This window comes from Saccostrea cucullata, unplaced genomic scaffold (genome assembly GCF_032062105.1).
Source record: "Saccostrea cucullata isolate Sc308-1 unplaced genomic scaffold, CSIRO_AGI_Scuc_v1 ctg1520, whole genome shotgun sequence".
In the NCBI taxonomy this organism is placed as follows: domain Eukaryota; kingdom Metazoa; phylum Mollusca; class Bivalvia; order Ostreida; family Ostreidae; genus Saccostrea; species Saccostrea cuccullata.
In genome coordinates, this window is record NW_026920384.1 from 66,066 (window position 1) to 80,832 (window position 14,767).

Sequence of the window (14,767 nt, forward strand, 5' to 3'; positions counted from 1 at the left end):
TACTTTGTTTTGATTAAAAAAAGTCGGTTTTCAAACCCTAACACATTTCTAAACAACATCAAAGCCATTGATGTTTACCAGTAATTAACTCGGGGTACACAGTCATGACACCTATTATCTTTTCACTGACCGTTATACCTTGTTTATATTGTGGCAGGACGACCGTGTGTAGTTTGCAGCTGTTTGAAATAACATTTTCTCTTTGTATGAGAACTGATTTTTTCAATCAAAACAAAATAAAAGTATCAAAGAAACTATTGACGGGTAAAGATTGTGCGTAATGAGACAATTATTTTGATATCCATCATGGTAGTAAAATAATTAAAAGCAGATTTAATATGCTTCAAGAATACTTTGACACACATTTTTGCGTAAATAGTTTTACATAAAATAAGCCCCAAAAAAAACCATTTTCGGGTATTTGATCATTTAGTTTGTTTGTATTGTCAATTTTAAAAATAAAAAAAGATTATTTTATCATAATTAAATACATGCAGTTAATATGTTTATTTTCTTTTTTGTTTACTAACTATTTAAATTCAATTATTGTATTGATTTTTAAAAAAAATAATTATTCTAAAATGCACAAATACCCCTGTTGTCTCTCTCTTTTTTTCTTTCTTTTATTTTTTTTTTATATTATTTCTTTTTTTGAAAAAAATTTTACAAAGTCAAACCAATACTTAACGAATAAAACAGATTAAAACGAAATAAATTCATAGTAAATAAATGAATTAAAGTAAATGAATAATGAAAAAAATATTAATAAATTATTAATCTATTTCCTTTTGAAATTGAAAATAAAACAAATTAATGAATTATTTATATTGATTTTTAAAAAAAATAATTATTCTAAAATGCACAAATACCCCTGTTGTCTCTCTCTTTTTTTTTCTTTCTTTTATTTTTTTTTTATATTATTTCTTTTTTTGAAAAAAATTTTACAAAGTCAAACCAATACTTAACGAATAAAACAGATTAAAACGAAATAAATTCATAGTAAATAAATGAATTAAAGTAAATGAATAATGAAAAAAATATTAATAAATTATTAATCTATTTCCTTTTGAAATTGAAAATAAAACAAATTAATGAATTATTTATATCTGCAAGAAATTGTGTTTCTTTAGTTTTATTTTATATAAACACTTGCATCCGCAGATGATCTACAAAGTATTTTATTAGCGTATTAAAACGACTTTTTATTATTTTAAATACATGATGGATATCAAAATAATCGTCTCATTATGCACAATATTAATCCGTCAATTAGATTTTTGATACTTTGTTTTGATTAAAAAAATCGGTTTTCAAAACCCTAACAAATTTCTAAACAACATCAAAGCCATTGATGTTTACCAGTAATTAACTCGGGGTACACAGTCATGACACCTATTATCTTTTTCACTGACCGCTATCCCTTGTTTATGTTTTGGCAGGACGACCGTGTATAGTTTGCAGCTGTTTGGAATAATATTTTCTCTTTGTATGAGAACTGATTTTTTCAATCAAAACAAAATAAAAGTATCAAAGAAACTATTGACGGGTAAAGATTGTGCATAATGAGACGATTATTTTGATATCCATCATGGAAGTAAAATAATTAAAAGTAGTTTAAATATGCTTCAAAATTACTTTGATACATATTCATTGTTACATGTAATCAGTTTACATAGAATATGCAAAACAAATCCCATTTTCGGGTATATGATTATTTTGTTTGCTTGTATCGTCAATTTAAAAAAACAATGTTTTTATAATGATTAAATACATGCAGTTAATAAGTTTTTTTTATTTACCAATCAATTATTGTGTTGATTTAAAAAAAAACTAAAATATTCCAAAGTGTGCCAGTACCCCTGCTGTCTTTTTTCTTTTTTTTTTATTTTTACAAAAGGTAGAAAGTCACTCCATTATTAAATGAATAAAACATGAATAAAATAAAACTCTAAACAAATACAATTTCTTGCGGATATAAATGATTGACTAATTTGTTGTATTTTCAATTTCAGATATAAATAGATAAATTGTTTTTATTTATATTTATTTCACTATTTTTTTTAAATTTTATTTATTTACTATGTATTTATTTCGCTGTAATCTGTTTTATTCATTGAATACTGGTTTGACTTTGTACCATTTGTAAGAAACAAAGTCAGCAGGGGGTATTGGTGCATTTTGGAATGTTTTAGTGTTTAAAACCAAATCATTAATTGATTTTAAATAGTTAGTAAATAAAAAAAAAATAAACTTATTAACTGCATGTATTTAATCATTATAAAAACAATGTTTTTTTTAAAATTGACGATACAAGCAAACTGAATAATCATATACCCGAAAATGGGATTTGTTTCGCATATTCTATGTAAACTGATTAACAATGAATATATATCAAAGTATTTTTGAAGCATATTAAAACTGCTTTTAGTTATTTTACTTCCATGATGGACATCAAAATAATTGTCTCATTATGCACAATCTTTACCCGTCAATAGCTTCTTTAATACTTTTATTTTGTTTTGATTGAAAAAAAAAATTAAGTTCTCATACTAAGAGAAAATGTTATTTTAAACAGTTGCAAACTGTAAACAGTCACCCTGAACACAACATAAACAAGGTATAGCGGTCAGTGAGAAAGACAATAGGTGTCATGACTGTGTACCCCGAGTTAATTACTGGTAAACATCAATGACTTTGATGTTGTTTCAGAACTGTGTTAGGGTTTTGAAAACCGATTTTTTCAATCAAAACAAAGTATCAAAAATATTATTGACGGATTAATATTGTGCATAATGAGACGATTATTTTGATATCCATCATGGACTTAAAGTAATAAAGAGTCGATTTAATATACTAATAAAATACTTTGTAGCACATCAAAGTATGCAACAGTTTATGTAAAATAAATCCCCCCCCCAAAAAAAAAACAAAGAAACAAAAAAAAAAACGAAAAAAAAAAAAAAAACAAAAACCTCTAAAAACGCCACAATTTCTTGCGGATATAATTGATTGACTAATTTGTTGTATTTTCAGTTTCAAATATAAATAAGGTAAATAAAAAAAATAAAACTAATAAAACACATTTTGGGGATATAAATGTGCGATAAATTAAAAAATAAACAAAGAAATGAATAAATTTATATAATTCTCATTATTTATTTATTTATTTATTTATTCATTCATTCTTAACTCAGTTGATTTGTAGATTTATTCACATAAGAATATAAAAGAATAAAATAGATTTATAGTTTGTTTAATAATTGTTATTTATAATTAGGCATTTATTTTATTAATGCATTTATATATCATTCCTTTCAATTAATTTTTTTATTCATTTCATTCTTTGGAAAAACAATATATCCTATGCATGGATTTAATAATGTATTCTCAAATGTTTAAATCTAGTTTTTTTTTACAAAGACAGTTATTACGCTCAAAGATGTTTCAAAGTAGATCAAATAAAAAATGAAAAAGTTTATAAATATATATATAAAAGGTTCATAAAGCACACTGTATATGCCGTCTAGCATTACAAGATGAAATAAATTGCTAATTTATTTCTTCTTAAGAATGATGCAATTCTCTGCCCTTCTCCCCCGAAATGCTACCAAACTAAAAAAAATCACATTGATACAAGTAATAGAAACTAAATTACAGGGAATTTATTAAGGCATTTAAAAATGTGTTAACTTTTTAATAAGTCTATATTTTCAAAAAAAAAAACTCAAAGTTTCAAGACTATATCATTTTTCACTCTTAAATGCAACAAAAATATTTTTTGAACTCCTTTTCTTGGCCAAAATAAATGTCAGGGGACGACAGGGAGTAGACAGGGAAGGCAGGGACAACGACAGGGGACGACAGGGACTGGACAGGGAGATCAGAGAATGTCAGGGGACGACAGGGAGTAGACAGGGAAGGCAGGGACAACGACAGGGGACGACAGGGACTGGACAGGGAGAGCAGGGACAACGACAGGGGATCATAGGAGAAAGTCAGGGAGAGACAGGAAAATGTCAGGGACTGACAGGGGGACAACAGGGGATTTTTTGAAATCTAAGGGGATATTTAATTCAGTAGTGTATGATTTAGCGCATTTTAATGTTTTATGTTTAAGTCATTTAGTGTTGTACTTAAATTAGCGGATGTTTCTTTCCGCCAAAAAGGTAAAAAGAATACATCGCCAAATGTTACACGTTTACAGTAATAACTCTGATTTGCAAATTATGTCTGAGAAAAATCATTCTCCTTTATATCTTGCATGTAACACTAATTTAAAAACTAAGTGACAATTGGAAATGTAAATTATAATAATATATACCGGTAGGTCTTAAGCTCCATACTCCTCCAATGAACATTTAATATACATGTATGATAATATAAGTCATCAATTTTTTAAATTTATTTCTCTTTTTCCATATAGTGCATGCAGGTCTCATATAATATTTCATGGGTTTTGTTAATGTATTCTTTAATTTACACGAACCTATTTTCATTCTGAATCTCAATTTGTATTATATTGCAGTACTATTGTGTATTTCTTAAAACTGAAGAATTGATTCTATAATAGGGATTTGTCTAGTTACCCTAATTCCTGCATCATTCTCTACTTTAAAGATAAAGACTTGATGTCTTTCTGGCCCCAGCTCACATTGTAATTGTTATTAATCACTGCCAATCATATATGCTCATGGAAAACTAGCTATAGGCGATCAGCTCTGGCAACTATCTGTCCCCTGTGACTTCATGGACAGTAAAGATCAGTGCTGATGCTATGATGACTTGATCGTGTTATAGATAAACATGTCTCTGCAGTCAGAAGATTGAAGCAATTTACATTGTAGAACAGAACTCAAACAGTGAGAGAATTAAGATCTTGTTAGAGTTTTAAATTTTACTCCTTAAAATTTGGATAGTTTCAATATATTTAAAAAACAAAAAAATGTAATGAAACTTATATACGCTGTAAAACTTTACTAATTATTCTAGTTCGGGAATAACAAATCTCAGGCTAAAATCTGGTTTCTACATATTAAATGCAAAGAAACATTATTTTGTAAAAAAAAAGATAATAATAATGTGAAAACATCATCTCCTGCACTTAATTGTCAGATCTTAAGGAAGCAGGAATAAGAATCCATATTTCCAAAAAAAAAGCCCTTAAAAAATGTTTTATTGATTTAGATTATAAGCACATGTATTAAAAGAAATTTTGTACTGAGTAATACAGTTCTACAATTTTTTATTTTTATTGATTGGCAATTGCTCATCTTCCTTCCCCCTTTTTAAAAGTTAGATACTTTGATTATGAAACTATCTCTGATTTAATTGTTGTTTTGAACATATTTGATTGAACGAGTCAAATGGATTGGAAACAAGTTCTTGCAACTTACGAGTTCCTCTCCATAAATATAACAATATGTCATGCAAAAAATACATTAAAATATAATGATTATAATATTTTCAAGTGATGCAATTAAATTACAAATCAATTTAAAATCTACATGTTTCAGTAATAAATCTATGGACAGCAGAAAAAATATTAATATTAATTGATACAGGCAAATCTCTGTCACCCCGTAATAGTAAATTAGTGCCAATTGTTACCAATTTATTTAATTGTTAATTTCAGAAACATGCACTCTGAATTTCACAGATTTCCTATATCTTGGATTGCAGTGTGGGTCATTTGGGATTTAATAATTTAGCCAGCTGCAGCAAGGTCAAAAGTCTATGTTATCTGTAAAACTCGAGGTCAATTTATTTAACCCCGGTCTTATCTGCTTTCATTATGTAGAAATAATTTAAGAAGATTTTCTTCAACTCTTTGAAATTACATTCACCAACACTGGAACACTGAGTTTCTAAGAATAAGAATTTCATTGGTGTACATATCAGGCATGTGTTATAAGAATGAACCTTTCTTATGAAACTGAATAGTGCATTTTTCTCCGCTTTAACCTAATAAATAAATAAAACAAAATTACGGCTATATGCATAAAATGATGGAAGTATCAACTAGTGAAACCGTTACTCGTATTTTTAGTAATACTATTTTTCTTTTATCAGGAATCGGACACTGAGTACACAAGACATGATCTGCCGATCGATAATACATATAAAATGTTTAACTAATATACAATTTTTAAGATCTGAATTATAAATACTTATTTATACTTAGATAATGCATATACTTAAGTTATTGTTAAAGTATTAAACTACATGTAATCCTTAACAATAGGTGTATGTAGGAATATAAATAAGATGGCCCCTTTGGATTTTTTTTAGAATAAAATATATTTTTCAGTGGGATAGTGATGATTGACAACTAAAAGAAACTTCATATTCACTATTTTGGACTGCATTCCACTTTGATTAATATTAAATATCTGTTAAAACAATTAATGCAATACATAAAATGTGAGTTTGTGATAAATTATTTATTTTTTTTTTTAGAAAAGATAATATATAGAAGGACAAAAAAACCTTTGAGATAAAGGTTTTGTAATAATTGTGTACGTGTACTTAAGCTTTGATCATAATCCTTGCAGTTGACAACACAACAAAATATGCCCAGAATTTTTATAAAAATAGAAAAAAAATTTCCCGGTAAATTGTTTCAAAAAAGTGTTTAAATCTTTTATAATTAGTTTTTTTTTTAAATTTTATCCTTATTATTCTAACTGCAGCATATAGTTTAAAAGGATACAATATTGAGTATAATAATTTATTGAATTTGTGTCTTTTTTTCCATAATATTTCAAGATAACCAATTTATAGTAAAATTTTAACTTTTAACTTTAACTTAAAATTTTTAATTTTTTTAGAAGGGTATGATATCAGACAAGGTCACTATAATGCTAGAAAAGAAAAACACATGATTTTAATATATTACGTACTCCTGTTCATACACACAAGTAAAAGAGCTAACAATATCTTGGGAAAGAATAAACATTTGACCAGTGACCACTTAGTGAAGCCGACGAAGCGATAATTGTCTCAGAGTTAAAGATTTCAGCATTGGCTATACATAAACAAACTATACCGCTCTGTTTCATCTAAAGACATTAATTCTTTGACACACTAGATTATTCGTTTGAGCCTCGTTGAATGTGTTCTGCTCTGCTCTAAAACCATCAGAATTAACAGTGCTGAGCATCTATTCAAGCTCGGATGATTTTTGGATTGAACTAGGTGAAACACAGCTATTGTTCTCTCTATCAAATCAATTAATGTTTTATTTAAAAAAAGTAAATAAGACACTGACTTGGCATATAAAATATACCTGAGGTCTGTCCAAAACTTTAATTCAAAAAAGAGTGTACGTCTCCTATCAATAATGTATAGTTAATACATGGACATGTTAAATCATGCCAGTTTACAAATTAAAAATATACCCGGTAATACAAATTAAATACACTACATAAATATGTATATTTTGCATATTTTTAGAAAGTATATAGGATACGTTCAGTGGCAAGGGGGGGGGGGGGAGGGGGTAATTTTTTAAGGAGCAAATTCTCAATCAAAGTTTCCTGTGTTAGGAAGCCAAAAAAAATAGTATGGGCATGGACCCCACCCATCCCCACTCCCACCCCCCAAAAAATAAATAAATAAATTGAGATAAGTAAATGATGAATAATAAAAAAAAATTAACAAAATACAGTAAAACATGATTTTTGCCAACACACTTATGTTGAATTGAGTTACAGCGAAGTGCTTTTATTCCCTGTGACTTAATTATGTATTTTTATCTTCATAACGAATTTCGCTCATAATAATGCAAAATCAACCGTCGATCCCTGGCACTGCTTTTTAAACATGTTTTACTTGTATTCAATATAATTAATCTATTTTCTGCCATGTACAGCATTTGAAAACATATATTATATATAGGAAATCATAGAATTTCTAATTTTCCCAACTAATAATGAAAATTATGACTAAGGTACTTACTTGATTTGTTTACGACACTTTAATCATTTCTCTGAAATGTTGCTGCAAGTGGTGTCATGAGGGTATTCGTTTTCTTTTACATTGAAATCCAGGGCATATCATTTTGTCTAAAATTAAAGTAAATTTCTCATTTTAATTTACTGGTATTTGGAAGTGTCTGACAGCTTATATTTCAGCAGGATTGATCAACTCTGACTAAGTTATTGATAAAATATTTTAGTTTAGTTTTTATGCAAAGAAAGCATTATATACAAAGAATTTTCATAAATTGATAATAATATTATTTGCATAAATACCTTAATAAATCCTTAACTGTGAAGAACTGCAACATCCTGTTTTATTCAACAATCTTTCAATGTGATAATCATCTTCTGATTTGAAATCGTGAACATTTTGGTAGGGTTGAGAGATGGATGTGTCCAAGACTGATAACACACCCAAGATTATCAGTGTGCAGTGTTTTGATTGACATTTCTTCAGTTAGTGGCACCACATGTTTCCATTCAAATATGTATGGAAGGGTCGCAGTTGCACATGTGAACAGCTATCATTTAAATGCAACTGTTGTTTGAAGGGGAATTCGAAATTGGAGAAATTAGACATCGATATATCTGTGTGTTATACTGTGATAAAGTTATATATAATTAGTTTTGGTCAAAAAACTGTGTGATGAAGTAAGTAGAGACACATGCATGATTTTCAAATGTCAATGGATGTTCAACTTATAGAGAATTTACTGGTCAATGCACTGACTTTTCATAAATTAATCTTGGATGAACTATACTAAGAAAGCTAAGGGTAAGATTCTTTTCCTGAAAGATTTTTTTATTTGATAAATATCATAAAATTTCAATTGTTAAATAAAATTGTTAAATTTAGGGTAAGAAAGCATTGCTGTATACAACAGTTTTATATCATAAAAGTAAATGCAGGGGATCAGGGGAATGGTATAACTTTTTTGATCAATTCCTTGTTGTAGATTTATGTCTTTTGCACGATTCAAACAGTTGCCCTTTTTTCTCATTTAAAATAAAAATAAACATTTACTCTTTATTCAGCATGAGATATTCCTATATGATATCCAGAGATTAGTGACCTCAAAATAAAATGTGATCATGTATACTCCTAAAGGATTGGTACCAACGAGTTAAATGTCTGTAATAATAAGAGGCTTTTCACAAAATTGAGTGAAAAATGATTTCCTAAAATATTAATTGTCAAGAATGACACGTATTTGATCTTGTAATCGAGTTATGACCCCCAAATTAAAAGTTGTCATATATTTCTTAGGAGGACTACAGATCTTGTGCTTTCACCTTGTAACCCAAAATCAGTAGGGGTCTTTATTCCTTTGGGAGTACCAGTATACTAAGTTTGTTGTCTGTAAAGCAAAGGGTTCCCAAAATTTTAAGCAGACATTATTTTTCTGTGTCAGAATAGTCTCAACCTTGAAATTTGACTTGATGAAATCAACAGGATTATCTACTCTTTTACGTTAGGGAGTACCTGGGTGTTCAGCTTTCTTCAAATCCAATTATACTCTGATTCATATATAAAGTTATATAATAACATTTGAAATCAGAAGAGGAGTATTCGACATGAATCCATTGTCAACAGTTGGAAGAGAAATGTTTGTCCAGTCCAGTGTCAAATTTTGAAATGGGGAGAGGAACGTTCATAGTATTAAGAGTCATGGTAGTAGTGTTTTGATAGGAATTGGTAGAGGAATGTTCCTCAAATGTACTGTTTATATACATGTAGTATGTATTATCATTGAAATTGACTGATGAATGTTGTGATATTGTGTGTTAAAACTTGTAAACACAGTGTCAAGATAGAAAGAGGAACGTTCCTCCAGTGTATATAGTATCAATATTTGAAATTGGATGAGGAACGTTCCTCAAATATGTTGTGTTTAGACTAGTAAATCCAGTGTCAATAGTTTGAAGAAGAACGTTCCTCCAGTGTACATGGTGTATATAGTATCAATATTTGAAATTGGAAGAGGACCGTTCCTCTAATGCCTAATATTTGAAAATTTATGAGATGCCTACGGTAGTAAGTAAATTTGAGAGATGAATGTTCCTCAAATGCCTGATGTGTTAATTCATAAGGTATTTAAAAATACACACTGTATGTGCACATCTGTAAGAGAGGAACGTTACTCAAATGTCTGGTGATAATAAATGCATCTTAGTTAAGAGAGAGGAACGTTCCTCAAATGTCTGTTCATAACAAATGCATCAGAAGTACAGAGAGAGGAACGTTCCTCAAATCTCTGGTCAGAACAAATGCATCTGAAGTTCGAGAGAGAAACGTTCCTCAAAAGTTTGGTCATAACAAATGCACCAGAAGTTCAGAGAGAGGAACGTTCCTCAAATCTCTGGTCATAACAAATGCATCTGAAAAGTAGAAAGAGGAACGCTCCTCAAAAGTCTGGTCATAACAAATGCATCTGAAGTTCAGAGAGAGGAACGTTCCTCAAATCTCTGGTCATAACAAATGCACCTGAAGTGTAGAAAGAGGAACGTTCCTCAAAAGTCTGGTCATAACAAATGCATCTGAAGTGTAGAAAGAGGAACGTTCCTCAAAAGTTTGGTCATAACAAATGCACCAGAAGTTCAGAGAGAGGAACGTTCCTCAAATCTCTGGTCAAAACAAATGTGTAGAAAGAGGAACGTTCCTCAAAAGTCTGGTCATAACAAATGCATCTGAAGTTCAGAGAGAGGAACGTTCCCTAAATCTCTTGTCATAGCAAATGCATCTGAAGTGTAGAAAGAGGAACGTTCCTCAAAAGTCTGGTCATAACAAATGCATCTGAAGTTTAGAAAGAGGAACGTTCCTCAAATACTTTTAAAAAAATCTTCAAAAAGGGAACTTGTGGAGACACATATAAGGATTTTAAGACCAAAATGACTTCAGATTGTAAACGTTGGGTGAAAAAAAGGAATTTTGATTTTCCCTTCTTGTTTTGGATTGTGTTTTTTGGCAAAAGAAGACTATTTTATCAGCCTCTTTAAACCCAAACTTAATCGCAAGTGATGCTATATATTTTATACTTTGAAATTTCATTTGTATAATGTATGAAAGTTAGTGCAAGATTTGTACATTAACAATTACGCCAACTTATCGCTACCTAATCTATTATGACGTCACAATGAACTTTATGCTTTTGATGTTACCAGGTAACCTACCTGACATTTTTATAACTGCCTGAAGAGCCGAACATGGCGAAAGCGCTTGCAAAAAATATTTTGTGATTTTTTTGAATTTTTAATTCTCTCTCTATATATATATATATAGTGAGTATCCTTGTAAAAGTGAATTTCTCTATATTAATATTCCTTCACTTAGGGCAGTTATATTAGTTTAAGAGTTGTTGTAATTTGTGCTTTATAAATAAAATTAATTTATCACAACATGTATTGGTAACGATCCTCTAAAAACTAATGTCCAAATAACTGTATCTCACTTCCATTCTCAATGACTGTGTAGTGTAGGGCAGCGTTGTGAGAATTCCATCGGCATCGAAAGCAAGTTTTTTAACTTGCCTAGATAGCCGAGCGGTCTAACGCGCTGTTCCTGCACTGCTAGGAGACAGATTCCGTAGGTCAAGAGTTCAACCCCGGGCTGGGGCGGAAGTGAGTATCCTTGTAAAAGTGAATTTCTCTGTGCTTTATATATATATATATATATATATATATATATTTATATATATATATATATATATATATATATATATATATATATATATAATGGCTTTTATATAATGGCTTTGAGGATGACATAACGGAATATTTGCCATAATGTAACAGGAAAGCCCAAGGACAAAGAATTTTTCTAATTGATAAAATGTTATCAAAATATTCGGGTCATAAGTTGAAGCCCAATGGAAAAGTTCTCTTTTTCTCATTTACCGGTCAAGAAAGTATATCGGTCGGGCCTTCGCTGCGAGAGCAGAAAACGTTGGTACGATTTATGTTTACTGCACCATGTCAAACCTAAGACGTAAAAGTAGGAAGATACTGAAGTAAAAATCCGGGTCATTGGGATGAAATCTTAAAAATTCAAAATCCTGGGTCACCATAGCGTTGACATAAAACAAAATACACCTCACTGTTTAATGACCCCTTAAAAGTACGAGGGTTGTCCAAAAAGTTTGTGGAAAATGACGTTTTCGTGAAATTAAATGGTTCTATATGAAACTGTTTTATATCAAAATGTTTCTTATGAAAAATAACAAGTCAGAGTGATTTAATTCTTATTGATGGAAGTAATATTTTTGTAAAAATCAGTGTCTTTAAAGATTACAGATAGTCCGTGCGGGCAAAGGTTAAAATGACATAAACACTCATATAAAATATTTGGATTAGAATGATCATTTTCTATACAAAATTCAAAAGTTAATAAAAAATTATGATTTTATAACAAATAGACAAGCTAAAATCATTTTATAATATCTTAAGTATATCGCTTACTATATAGACACTGCAAATACTTAACAATAACCCTAACAAATGTGTCAAAACTCGACAGAAAAAGCGACATCGACCTTCTGAACGGGACAGCTTCCGATCAAAAAAAAATATTTTAATACGATTGAAACGTAAGAAACGTATGGATTTGAGATTGGTATACGATTTATCAACGCTGTGTACAAATTCAAAAACATTGCAAGAATTGAACAACACTTGTAATTTTCTGAAAATGGATATTTCTATTCATGACGTTGTTTTAAGATCTAGCGCAGCGTTCGACTTGGCTGTGCCGTTTGTGTATACAAACTATTTATATAGATGACGCTCGTATTGAAATCTTCACAAGACGAAAGACTACCTTTAAGCAATCGCTTAATGGTAGCTTAATGGTGACTTAATGGTGGCTTAAAGGAGTTAATTCCTTTAAGCCACCATTAAGTCACCATTAAGCTAGACTTACAGGTGCTTAATGTCCAAACTTCATTAAGCTACCATTAAGCCACCATTAAGCTGAGCTTAATGGTGACTTAATGGTCAACCCTCATTAAACTTTTACGCATCTTATATAGAATCTTTAAACTAGCTTTTAGTTATTTTAATATCATTTACGCAAAATCCATTCCATCTCATAATTCTGTCTCGATCATGATTTCTACGAGTTTATTGTCAACATGCATAAACTTGATCACTGGGAACGAAGTTAGCTAATAGCCACAGGGGCTTGCTCGAGGTGTCTAAATTTTTTTTATAAAATCATTTACAGTGATAATAAAACAAGACATCATGTATCAGAACTGTAGATTATTTTTATTTTTTAAATTAACCATTATTACATGCGTTATTTTTATTTTTAGTGTATATGATTTTTAAAAATAAATAATAATTACACACCGTGGGCAAGTCCTAGTGAAATATCTTAAATGTATAATACCAAAAATCAGTTTGTTTTTAGAATTATCTATATTCCGAACACAGAATATATATTACTTTATTAAAATGGTCATTTTATAATATATGTCAAAAGAAACATTCCGCTACAGAATTCACAGGAATATAACTATATGATCTCATCAAAAAAAACCTTTGTCCTTTTTTGGGGGGGGGGGGGGGGGGGCTACTGGTATACAAATGTTTAATTTTTTTAAAAATTGACTTTTACCATGAAAAACGTTTTAATGGCTTTTACATCATGAATACTTTTAATCAATTCATTATTTTTTTTAATAATGCAGCAGTAAGTATCTGTTAAAATCTAGTCGGTCTTCAATGATTGTTATTTCAAAATCGATTTTCAGAGAAACGGCCGATCAGATTAAACATGACATCCGACCAGATGTATACACATTAAGAAACGGGGTAGGATTAACAGATAATCCGTGTACAGTAAACTGGCAATAGACCTTAATTAGGTGTCCCCTGTCCCCGGTTAACTAACAGGAAACTATACATACACAACGTACACTGACAGATTTTAATGATCAATTATTTAAAAAAAGAAAAATTAAATTTAACGCAAGCATATAACAAATCAAAAATTATGATTCATCGTAAAAATTCAATTATTTTGATACCCATTATGATACAAAAAGAATTGAAATTGAATTTGATATTCTAAAAAAAGTTTTTGTAAACGTAATTAACCAGGTAACTCTTGTAAACGCGAGGATTGTAACTAAATTGTTGACACAGAAACCATTAATATCTGCAGTATATATTAAAAATAATAGTAGAATCTGTTTTTTTCCTCTTTCTTTTTCGATGATAGACTTTTGTGTTTTATCTATAATTGATTTATCTTCAATCATGATTTAATGCTTACGTTTTAGGTCTATGCATTTCAAAAATTTTCAAATAACGTTAACACTAACAGAGCGAAGAACTCAATCACACTACATCATCCGAACTCTGTGTAGAAATATATATATTAATGTGTTAAGATCCAAAAATAAAATTGTTTATATTTTGATTAATAAATCAATTCAAGATGTTTGGAAATGTTCAACAAAATTCTAGTAAAAACCTTAACAAGTCCAAACAAATTTTGAAAAAAAATAAAGGTTTAATATTTAATATTTTCCTCATTTAATGAGGAGCGGCGATAGCGTAATGGATAAGGCGTTTGCCTACGAAACTTAAGGTCATGGGTTCGCGCACCCGTTGCGGCGTTTTTTTCATGTTTTTTTTTTTATTTTGAATTTCGTTCTTTTTCATTATTTTTAACCGAGATAAAACGAACTCTACATTTATAATAATGATAACAAATCACTATAAAAATAATTTTTCACCCATATAAACAATATAATCGACTGCGTAATGTGACTTAATGGTGCCTT

General features: G+C 29.5%; 1 long non-coding RNA gene across 1 annotated transcript; it reads right to left on the bottom strand.

Annotated features, from left to right (window-relative positions):
• Positions 1-4,471: 4,471 nt before the first annotated feature.
• LOC134247877 (uncharacterized) lies at positions 4,472-9,391 on the bottom strand. The gene is made up of 3 exons (XR_009987942.1): positions 8,253-9,391; positions 7,957-8,063; positions 4,472-4,809 (listed from the first exon to the last, which is right to left on the bottom strand). It is a non-coding gene; the product is annotated as an uncharacterized LOC134247877 (long non-coding RNA).
• Positions 9,392-14,767: the final 5,376 nt, after the last annotated feature.